At 31.8% G+C, this 12,235-nt stretch overlaps 1 long non-coding RNA gene across 1 annotated transcript; it reads left to right on the top strand.

Annotated features, from left to right (window-relative positions):
• Positions 1–35: 35 nt before the first annotated feature.
• LOC135119615 (uncharacterized) lies at positions 36–1,151 on the top strand. Its single transcript, XR_010278291.1, has 4 exons — positions 36–135; positions 189–258; positions 634–980; positions 1,067–1,151. It is a non-coding gene; the product is annotated as an uncharacterized LOC135119615 (long non-coding RNA).
• Positions 1,152–12,235: the final 11,084 nt, after the last annotated feature.

Here is a 12,235-nt window from a genome sequence, read left to right as displayed (position 1 = left end):
ACTAGAGCCTCTGTCTTTCAGTTACAATTCACTTATTAAATTAACATTAATAGCCACAAACCTTATCGTATATGTTAACTATAAGATTTTTCAAGGAATCCTTTTATTGAAGTGGCCGCCACCACTACACTTGCTGTAAGTTGTATTTCGCCAACTGCTTGATTGCAAGTTGCAAGCGTATTTTCAAGGTTGCCCTTAAATTGTTTGCTTGGAAGCTGAAAAGGCATGTCGTGTTGCTACTGTAGACACTACACAAAGGTAGATGCAACTATTTTTTTCCAGTCATTACAATAACTGTTATAATAAAAACTGTTTATAATACTTTTTTTGGTAGAGCGGAATAGAACGCTGTGTTGCCATACCTTTAAAGCTTTACTATAATTTATAAGAAAAAACAAACTATTTTAGTCAAGCTGTCTCCACCTAGAAGTTTACGATTTTTATAACACAAGTAAAAAGTTGTGTGAGGTGCGGAGAAACCAATACGGCGCTGGGTGCTTTCCAGCTAAATATAACCGAAGTTTTATAATTCGTATTTTATCACTTACACGAAGTCATCTATACACAATTCTTTGTAGTTCAAGAAATAAGGGATAATTTTCTAATTTTTTTAATTTTTTTATAACCAAATAGAATGTAAGTGGTATGGTTGTATACGAAAAATTGCGGCTATTGGATCTCTAAGCAGTCGAGATTTTGAAAGTAATAAAGCTGAAGCGAAAGTTTGCAATTTGCTAGAAAATTTGCCTTCACAAAGGAATCATAGAGGGCAAAGCCTGTGTTCTTTCTCGCTTACTCCTCTCTGCGAGGCTTCCGTTAGCTTAATAGCCGGAAGACGCTGATGGTGGTGGCTTTTGTAGCACAAGCCTCGTATGTTTATAAAACTCGGCCATGCAGGAATGGCATCCGGCTACCAGTGTTGTGCCTCAAGACAGTTTGATGAACTGCCTTGAAAATTTCTTCGCCGCTGGAGTGCATCGGTTGGCTTTTTTTTAATTTTTTAAATTATTTTTTTTGAGCATTAAAAAAATAACAAAAGCAGTTAACGTTCTTTTTCTGTTTGTAGGTTAATTACTTTCAACGAACACTTAAAAGCAGTTGGCGTGATCAGTCTGTCAGACATATTGGCATAATTGTAGATCACTTGAGCTAAATAAAAGTGACTTTCCAGTCTTGTGCATTCTACGGTAGTCCGTCCAATCAAAAATCAGTTGCATTTGGAACCAGTGGCATAAACAGCGAAAAATCATTTACTACAAGAGGCCGGAAGGCCCAATCGGGGAAGACCCTTTTATAGAGTTTCAAGTAAACGGTGTCTTCGCCAGGCAGACTTCCATTGAAGGCACACTTCATGTAGCCTTTGGGGGGGCCGACAAGAAGGCTAAAGGCGCCTATATACCACAATCGGGTGCCATGAGTGCCTAAAGACACCAGAATAAACCCCTTTAAATACTTTGATTCCAGTTCAAACTAATTCACTTCACCTGCCGTAAGAAATAATTGGGATCCCTCTTACTAATAATCCGTTAAAAACCACCTCTATAAAAATAGAGAAACCTCAAACACAAGACTGGGCATAAATCTTGTAACGTCGCCCGTCAAAATAAGGCGTTTGAGGATCTGCAGTAACGCTAAAACTTAACTACTATTCGCATTATTAAAAAATAAAAAGATTTGGTCCGGATCGCTTGACCTCACGCGGCCGGTTGCTAAGAGTGCAAGGGCCCCATGGTCGCCAATATTAAAAGCTACTCAGTAAAATGTGTCAAGTACACTGTGCCCTACCATTGGTAGAAATTGTACCCAATACCGGGCACGGCGTGTAATGATAGGGCGCGTGGATTGGGGCCTTGACTAATGGATGTTAAGAGTGGAAGTACCTCGTTCGCAAAAGTACGAGAGCAAGTTTACGCCAATACTTGAGCAAACCTCTCCAGCTTGTGCTTGTTTGCAACGCGTGTGCTGGGAAAAGGGCGTGCTTGCTCTGAACATTAAATGCGGAATGAGGAAAACAAGAGCGTCATATTATGTGGTTATCGATAAAGGCAAATAAGCCGCGCTTTGAGAATCTTTATCTACTTTGTTTTTTACTGTGATCTAGTTGCTCTGCACGTGCTTGAGAAGAATATTCAATACAGTCGCTTTATGTCGAATCGCAAAAAATAATTTAGCACAAACGGCAAAGCTTTAATTTAATATAAAATTGCCAATTACTAATAAGGACTGACCGATACTTCCCTTGAAACGATGCGCAGGTAAACAGTAACCTAAGAGTCAACTACCATCCCGTCCCGCACTCCTTTTTTAGCTGCTGAGCACGCCGAGTCAAAGTTAACAAACTCAAAGAAATTTTACTTTAAAGCAAAATTATATATAATTTTACTTAAGTAATTTTTAATTTAAATTCAGCAATTCTCTACTGGTATTAAAAAAATCTTTAAGCTTCTGGAGTACTCCAAAGGTAAATTTTCTTCCGAGTTCCACGGAGTATCTAGAAAATATTGCAAACCTCGATAGCCTTACAGAAAAAAATAAATAAATGATGTTAATATTAACAAGAGGCGATGGCCAAATTTTCGAAAGCGAATTCTGGCGGGAGGGCCAAGAGGAGTGTTATCGCCGGAAAACTGCAGATCATTCATGACTTTTTCGCTTTTCAACTTTTCAAGGGCTGCTAGATCATCCAATTTCAACGTACTTATCAGCCTCGTCGCTGAAGATATGAAAATTTTCAACTTTTTCATCCTGATCCAAAATTTTTTATCTGTATTGAGTGTTTTAAAAAAACTACAACTCTTGTATTAAAATTTATAAGCAAACTAGTAACAATTAAGTTTTTCGTTAACTTATTGAAACTCCTCTGCACAAAAAAAAACTAAAACCAAAAATTAATTAATTTTTATTGCCATTTAACCAATATCTAAAGGAAGATCATTTTCGTCTTCGGAGCGCCTGTAATCGTCAACCTACGTAGCCTGATGGGAGGAAGTACCTGACCACTTGCAAAACCAAAGTAAATGCTCTCATTTAATTTAATTAAAATCTATACCTTTTGGGACCAGCAAAGTATTTTTCGTTGAAAAAAATTTAGAAGTTTTTTAATCATTTTTAAATTCTGTAGAATCTCCATTACTGAGTCTCTGTTGATTCAATTCTACTGAATCCGCATAACTATATATAATACATAGTAAAAGAACAAATTAAACTAATTTTATAATTTAAAAAATCAGCGGGCATTAAAGAAAGCATATAAATTTTATTGCAATATTACTTATATTTAAGTGACCTTTAGTAATCAAGTATTCTTGCAAAGCGGGATAAGTAGTACTACAAATTCTGTCGGACTATTCGCAGAAAGCTAGAATTTATTTACAAATAAAATCAAAATTCCAACTTCTCCATACTTTATGGAGTAAATTTTATAATAAACTCAACTTTTGTAATCAATAAAGAACCCGAAGCCTGCACAACTTTCTCAACAAAATAATTTCCGTAATTTCTATGACTAACAAAGTGATTAACAATTCACGGCGCGCCTCGGATATATCCTAAAGTTAATCCAAGCATTATATAAATTTTAAAAATAATTTAAAAATTAAAGTTATCACCAGTAACAGTCAAAGATTGAAATTCTGAGATGTAATTAATATTTTAACAAGAACAAAACGATGACTCCTATAAGAAAGCTGTTTTCTTTTCATGTGAGAAAGATGTCGTTTAAAAAGAGATGCTGTGAAACAAAAAATTTAATATATTATAAAATAAATTATACTGGAGAATTTCTAACTCGCTGTCCAAAGTCAAAAGTTTCTCTTTTTAAAAATGAGTATAAATGTAATTTTTATAAATGTTAGATTCCTTTGTGACTTTCATAGGAATTTCAGTTAAGCCCTATTAGTTTTATATGACGAATACAAATATAACAGCAACTGAAAATTCTATTAAACCTGAATAAGTAACAGAAACGGCACTCCACATGCAAGCAAATATTTTATGAATAGTCCTCCGAATTCATCGGGAGGAGCTCGTGAAGAAACCAAAAACGCTCTACAGTCCGCAATCTTGACTATTTCCAACGTGGAAAACAATCTCTCGGGTATTCAAATGAAAAACTTGTGCTTATGTTTAGAAGATAAAATTACTAGAGAGTCTTTTCTATAATATGTAAATAATATAAATAGAAAGCATTAAAAAGATCATATTTAATACTTGTTCCTTACAATGGCACTTAAAATTTATACCGTTTTAAATGAGCAATGTTTAACGAGACCATCTTCAAGGGTTATAAACTTGGGCAATTGAAAAAAAGGATACAAAATAGATCTAACTATAAAGAAAATGTAAAATAAACAGTTAAAAAGAGAGAATAAATAAAACAAAGAGTTGTGTTTAGTATTCACCCTGATTTTCTTTCTCATTCTCGTCTTCGCTACGTGAGGCATCTGTCTTATTATACTCTCTGTGTGCGGTATATATAAACAGCTTAACCTCTGTAAGAGAAAAGCACAAGCTATACTGAGTATAGTGATAATGGATTACAAGCTTAAAACGTCGCTCAAAACTATCAACTTTATGAAGCAGCTGATTCTAGTATGGTAGAAGGTTGGCCCAAGGATGATACATTTGTAGTAAATTAAAAAGGCAATGCCACCGGATATTCAAAACAATTGACAAATATAATTAATTCGATAATTATTTAATAAATGGAAAGCTAGAAAATATAGAATTTAGTTGTGATATTATTGTGCCACCCGTGGGTACTGCGGGAAATTAAATTAATATTTTTATAGTAACGATAAATTTCCTATAAAGTTAAAATATATAAACTAGACGTACATCCCAATGTAAATTAAAATGACTTTTACTAAATTTTATAGTAAATAGCTAACTTAAAAAAATTATTTTAAAGTAATATTTTCTTTTGCTAATACATTAAGTATTCTACAAAGATTTATTTCAACTGAAAAAGGTTTCCTTTAACTCCTTTGACGGAAAGTAAAAACTATAATTTTTATTTAAAAGAAAATATAGTAAAGTCAGTGTAAAATTTATTTATCACCTAAAAATTAATTTTATATCAACTTATAATAAATAATTATTACACTGATTTTAAAATAATTCACGATGTAAAGAAAAACTTTTATAGTCTATGCAAAACCGATTATAAATTTTACTGCAAAAAAATTAAGTTAATTTTATTTTATATAAATTTAATGACAAAAATTAATTTTCATCTTCAATAGTAAGGCCGAATGAGTGACGGCTTCCAAGGGCCTATAAAAATATTTTGCAGCAAAAAAAAATAAAGCAATTATATATCAATGCTGTAATAAAATAATAATTAAATCAATATTAAAAATTACTTGGAAAAATATATATATATATATTTAAAGTAAAAGAACTTTTCACCTAAATAATTCCTTGCTAACTAGATTATTATTTCTTATATGCTTGTGCATACTAATAACTTATTTCCCTTATATATTATATTTGTAATTCATTATTATTATTGTTTAACTTTTTTTTATTGTATTTTATACACAGTTATTATTTTTTAACTAAATATGATTATTACCCTTTTCTTTTTTTAAAATACTTTTGATATATATTTTTTATTTTTTTAAGAACATTTTTATTAAATTTTTTTAAATTTAATATTATGAATATTCTATTATTACTTTAGTTAAAATTAACTTTAGCTTACAATATACAATTATTTTGAGGTTCCTCTCAATCCAGAGAAGAAAAATTCACTCAAGCTATAATAACCAGTTTTCTTGAAATCTTATGACCCAGGATTAAAATATTTACCAAATTTCTACCTTAGACTTCAGAAAGTTAAAGGCGTGAAAAAAATTAAATTTTTTGTATTTAATAATAAAAACATTATAGAAAGTTTAGCTTTTAAGTCATATTTTTTTACAGTTTTATTGGGTTAATTTTTTTAAATATAGTAAAAAGAACTCTTGTAATCTTGACATAAGACACATTGATATAGCTAAATTGAATTCTTAGAATAAAAAAAATAATTGCTTTTTTCTTTAGATTTTTAGAGTTAAACAAGGAGACATTAATTGGTAAAAACATAATCAAAATCATTTAAAAGTGATATGAATAGCCTTATAGACTTCCGCAGACTATGAAAATATTTAATTAATAGGAGAGACCTAAATTATTAATAGTTTTCTCCACAAAAGCCAAATAACTTATGGGAAGCGACTGTTGCGACATTTTTTGTAAACATTGAAACCCTTAAAGCACCTATCTTAAGAGAGGTAAAGCTTTTGGGCTCTTTCTAACTTCTCAACTAGGGGAAGAGGAGAGGAGGCCGAAGGAAAAAACTTCTCTTCCGTTATCTCTTTTTTTCTCTCTTTTTCTCCCCCTTCCCGATTTCCGCACTTCTTTGTTCTCTGGCCCTCCTTGGGTGGTAAAGGGGAGGGGAGGTGTGGAAGTTGTTAAAAGGAAGGGGAAGGAAAAGGTCACGGGCAACTTCTTAGAGGGACTATGGGTGGTTACTTGAAGTTATGTAAGTTTGAGGCAATAACAGGACTGGGACACCCTTAGACGTTCTGGCCAACACGCTCGCTACACTTTTCTGACAACAAAGTTTGTTGAAGATCAAATAATTAGCAACTAACCTTATATCCTTCTTTACACACAGCACATCTGCCTGGTGTACTTAAAGGTTTAATTTATGAGTTTGGCAAAAAATATTACAAGCGAAATAAAGGCACTGGTCTTGATAAAGTTGTTTAAAATTAATGATAGGCTTGTAATAAGGGGACATGCACGTAAGTAATAATTAAAATTATCTTGAAATGCCTCCAAATTTAAACAGAATGAGCTTGATAGTGAAAATTTTTTATAGATAATCTACTCTAAAATCCCCTATGATCCTAATGGATTGAAGCCCCATTAGAGAACAGAATACAAATCTGTATACCTTACGTACGAGCTCAAAGTAGTGGAGACAAGTTACTGAAAAACAGGTTTTCGTCAACCATCAGTTCACCTCAAACTATCTTCAGTACGCTCCCAAACTTCGCCCTCCAACTGAAGAGTTTGTGCTAAGAAAACTTAATAATTTTAATTTTCGCTTTTGAGTTTCGTTCTATAATTTTTCCTTGTTAGTGTTTACCAAACACTAATAGAATTTCCACCATTACAAATGAAAAGTTGTATCAATATATATTACGCGATCGTTATTGTTTATAAATACTATTATAATAACCTTAGTATGTTATTGTTATAAATGAGTTATGCATAGCATAACATTAACGTAAATGCTCTACATATAGAGAACGACTTATTGTCAGCAAACTATTTAACAACCGAGTTTATAATGAGATGTAAAAGTGTTTTGAAAAACTCAAATACAATCTTAGTGGTTCTATCACAGTTCCTAAGGAAATCATTAGTATACAGAAAAGGAAAAAGCTGACGGCTAAATATGGACTCCTCAAAGACCAACCTCGTGGAGTTCTCGAAAGCCACAAGCGTTCTAAGATCGAAGAAACTGAAAAAGGAATTTACCTACAACTCAAGTAAACAAATCTTGTGGACAAGGAAGTTTCTTGAATCATTAAAAATTATAGTCGGGACACTTATCTAAACCATAGAGGAAGTTCCGTGCCAAGGCTCTATTTAAATCAGGCGTAGCCGCTGAGGGAAGTCCCGCCAACAGAAGATAATTTTGTTTATGTGCACATAAATTTTTTTTTTTAACAAAAACCTTTTGGCATTGATTTTGTTTTAATTTGAGCTTACATTTTAAAAAGATTTACGAAAATGGTACAGCGTCTGCTGAGATCTGACCAAGACCAATGACGAAAGGTAAGTTCAACGGGATGTCTTGCACTCTATAAGCGCAGTACGATCGAATTTTTACGTCGATTTCATTGCTATTGGTGAGACTTGGGCCCATCACTATATTCCTATGATCATAAAAAGTCGAACAATGGACCGTAAAAGGAGATACAGTGCAAGGAAAGCAAAGACAGTTGCATCGACTAACAAGGTTATGTCAACTATTATTTGGGATTTAAATATAAAATTTTTTTTATTGATTATCTTTAAGAGGGCAAAACGAGCAATGTGGAGTATAACGCGAACTTATTGAAAAATTATAGGAAAAAGTTATTATTAGATAACGGACAGACTTAGCGAAAAAGAAAATCTTGGTCCCTCAAGGCAATTCACTAGTTCACACTTAACTCATTTTAGTGGCTAAAATCCAACAATTTAAGTTAGAATGACTTCGCCACTAATCATACTCTCCAGATTTAGCCGTTAGCCCTGTGCGATTACCATCTATTTCCAATCTCATTTGCAAACTATTACGTAGGCATAACGGCCTGTGAACATCGTTGGACCAAGTGCATCGAGCTAAATGGAGACTCCGTGGTAAAATAACTCCATATCATTTTTTTTTTCTTGTTCAAGCCAGGAATATATCATTCCACTCTTGTCCATATAACTTTTGCTATTTTTGCACTTTCTATGTCGTGCTGGTTTTTGGCAACTAGCTCCTTCTCAATGAATTGTTCTCTAGATTTAGCACCAGTAGTTCTGGGCAAACTGAAACGGTCGGTGCTAGCGGAAACACCCTCAGCTCATCTGGCGGACCGCCGGGGCTGCCCTACTTTTATGATAACTTTCTCGTAGGGGAGGAAGACACGCTTATAGCGCCTTTGCACTTAGCAAGGACGTTTGTTAAGTAGGGTTTATTGTGTTATTATGGGACTAAACCATCCCAACCGTAATGGAGATATGAAACTCGTCTTTTTCTTCATCATCTATATAAAGAAGAATTGGTAGTTGATCAAACAGTTCGAAGAGCAGCTCAGTGTGAAAAAAGGTGGATTTTTAGAGTTAAAAAACAAAAAATCCACGTAAAAACATTTACATTATAGCCATAAAAAAAGTTATTGAATGAATATACAAGCAAAAACTTTCTTTAATAGAAGCAGCATTTAAATTTTTAAAGCATTTCCCTCTACAGTTGGTAGATTGAATAAAGTTTCTTTAAGAGCATATCGGTACTCCTGATTAAATAATGATAGAGTTAATTTATTACTCTTTAAAGACTTATTGAGGAGAGTCAGACAATAATTTGGTTATAAGTTTTTACTTTCAGTGAGTGTTATAACTAACAGAATTGCTTTTTCTCATAATTAATATAAGACTTTTTATTGAAAAGAATGTATACAGTTTCTATTTTTTATTATAAATAATTTGATTTAATATTTCTCTTAATAATTTATAAGTGCTTGAATCGTAAAGTGCACTATTTAGTATGGAATCGGATCAATTTAACGCCCTGCTCAAAGAAGAAAAATATTTTTTGGAAAGAAGCCTAACGAATAAAATTGAGTTTATAATTCAACCAACAGCAATTAAAAATTATCAAATTTCTATAATCAAAGTACTCTTTAAACGCATTGTGACCAATAACCTAATTCTTAACCTTAACCCTAAATCTAACCTAACCTCTTACTTAACTTTCGTTAGATCTCTATATTCGTAATGAAGATATTGTTACGCAAATTTATAAATAAGGTAACTTATCTTATATGTAATTAAGTATTAAGTAAAATTTTTAATATAAAGACTATTAAATTAAAAATTTATATGCTAAATACTTACAAAAGAGTCCACTCTGAAAGCTCCATAAAAGAACCCAAAGCAATTGAATAATTTTTTTCGCACTTTAAAGCCCTAAGATATTTCCACCTTAAAAAAAAAAATTAAGTTAAGACTTTCAAAACTTGTAAGTTGATTAGTTTTTAAAAAAGCACCCTTTTTTTAGAAAGAAACCGGTTGCTACCAAGCCCACTATAAATAAATGCTATATATACGTATAGGCAGAAAAAAAATTAATTTATTATAATTTAAAATTAGAGTTAAACAGTTAAAAATAAAATAAAATGGTTGAGTATTATAATACAACTTAATCAGATTTGTAACTTTATTTCTTAAAAAGCAAGCACTTGCACAATGACCAATAAATAAATATCTATAAGATAATCATGAGTCAAAATGCACCCACAAAAAAAAAATTAGGAGGTTAATAGTCCTTATCATTATTATATCACACCTCAGACGCTTCTAATCATAAAACCTTTTTCTCTATATAATATATTTAGTTGTTAAAAGTAAGCTTACAATATTATAAGTTATATTTGACCATTATTATTAGCGTACTCTTTCTTAATACTATAAAAGTTTCTTAATAATCTGTTACTTTTTATCTAATTTAAGAATAGTAATTAATGTTACACCTAAAAATATTATATAGGAAGATGGGTTAAGCCTACTTAATAAAGTTTCAATCTAGCAGAAGGTAACTCTTCTGTTTTGCGCAAGCTGCGCATAGGATTTTACTGTGTGAAGTGTATTTTTAACATAATTAATTATTATCTATACATAATTATATTATTTTAAATCGCCTTCTTATAGAATTCTAAATTGTTATATAACTATACATTTAATTTTTATGATATATACTTAAAAATTGTGATTTTTTAAAATGTTATAATGTAGTGAAGTGCTGATCATTTAAGAGCTCACTAACTAATAGCTATAATGAAGGTTAATGAACACGCCCGGCTTTTTTTTAATTATACATTTTATTTGTCAGGCGGCGATCTCACAGTACCTAGGCAGCTCTAGAGCTATTAAATAATTATTAAAGTGCATCTAAGCTTTGATTAAATTCATATCATACCCTATTGTAATAATTTATCTATTATATTACTTTATTGTTAAAAATGTTAGTCCTTAAGTTTTAAGCTTGTAAGATAAACAAATTATCAAAATACTTTGTCAATTGTGAACAAGCAAATTTTTTTTAAATATGGTACACATTAAGATAAGGGGGCTTGATGAGTAAACGGCTTTAAGTTATGATGTAAACCGTTATATAAAATGATATATTAACTTATTTTATTAAAACTATTTACAGTTTTAAGGACTTCATAAGATAGAAACTTTTAATTTAGAGGTAGCTTTTTAGTCAAAAGTTTACTATGAACAATAAAATACCGGCTCTCTTTACTCGAAATCTTCGGTTTATAAGTATACTATATATTTTTGAGTGAATCCATTATTAAGATAGTTTTTCACAAGTGATAATGGTATAAAACTTAAAATTATCACACAGAAACACTACTATTCAACTCTGCGTCATGGGTAAGCACCCAACGTTGTTAAACATTTATAACTAGTTCTTTTTTTTCTGAAAAATGATTTACAAAAGGAGTGTAGCTTGAGTTCTCCTCTCACGATTACTCCAACCAAAATCTGATTCGAAAAAGCAAAAATATTTTATGAACTTCCCACCTACGCTGCATACCAGAAGAAATTAGTTAAGTACATAATAAAATAAAGTTTAGCGGTGTCATTGCGGGGTGGTGTACTTGTATTTTATAAAACTAGCAAGAAAGAAGACCTTATTTACCATTGTTAGAAAAAAATATGCTCTTAAGCTTTTTGCCGGCCAAAGAAAGATATGAGTTATGAGAAGATTTACGATTAAAAAAAAGCTCAAATATATGAGACTTTGTTTTAAGATACCGAATTTAAAAATAAGCTATAACTATTCTATGAAACATTAAAAATGTTTAATGTAGGCCGGTGACAATGTTAAATGCTAATATATGACACTTAATTTTAAACGCAATACTGGGATTTTAACTGTGGTTAAACGCTTGTCTGCAGCTCAGTCCTCAATTAGGTCATGCTACGACCCACACGGCACACAGTCTTATATTTAATTATACAGTAAGCTATGACGCCCAAAATCTTTTTATTCGTCGTGAGAGCCCCAGCGCGGCTCAGAGTGATAACGGGCCCTTTTTCCTTTACAAAACCTAGTCTAAAGGGGTTTCAGGATAAAATCTCTTAGCCCAAATCATCACACGTTTCTGTAAAAATCCAAATTCTCTACGACCAGCGTTCTGTGTATAATCTGGCTACAAACAGAAAAGTTAACCCCACAATAACATGGAGGATTCTATACTTGGTTTTTTACTCTATCGTAAGGGCACCTTACGACACATGTCGTCAGGTCACGTGGTTATCAACTATATTACACAGGTACACAATTCCTATAAAAGTCCTATAACAGGAAAAACATTATCTCCTTGCTCTCTTTTTTCATTAAATAACGAATACATTAGTGTTGTAGGCCTATATTACAAGTAGGTTAACTCTATAAATCTACGAGTGAGTCCGT

This window comes from Zophobas morio, unplaced genomic scaffold, assembly GCF_036711695.1.
Source record: "Zophobas morio isolate AGI-343-1 ecotype UQ-CSIRO unplaced genomic scaffold, CSIRO_AGI_Zmor_V1 ptg000276l, whole genome shotgun sequence".
Classification (NCBI taxonomy): domain Eukaryota; kingdom Metazoa; phylum Arthropoda; class Insecta; order Coleoptera; family Tenebrionidae; genus Zophobas; species Zophobas morio.
The sequence above is the reverse complement of the archived record's forward strand: the minus strand, read 5'-3'. Positions and strand labels throughout refer to the sequence as shown.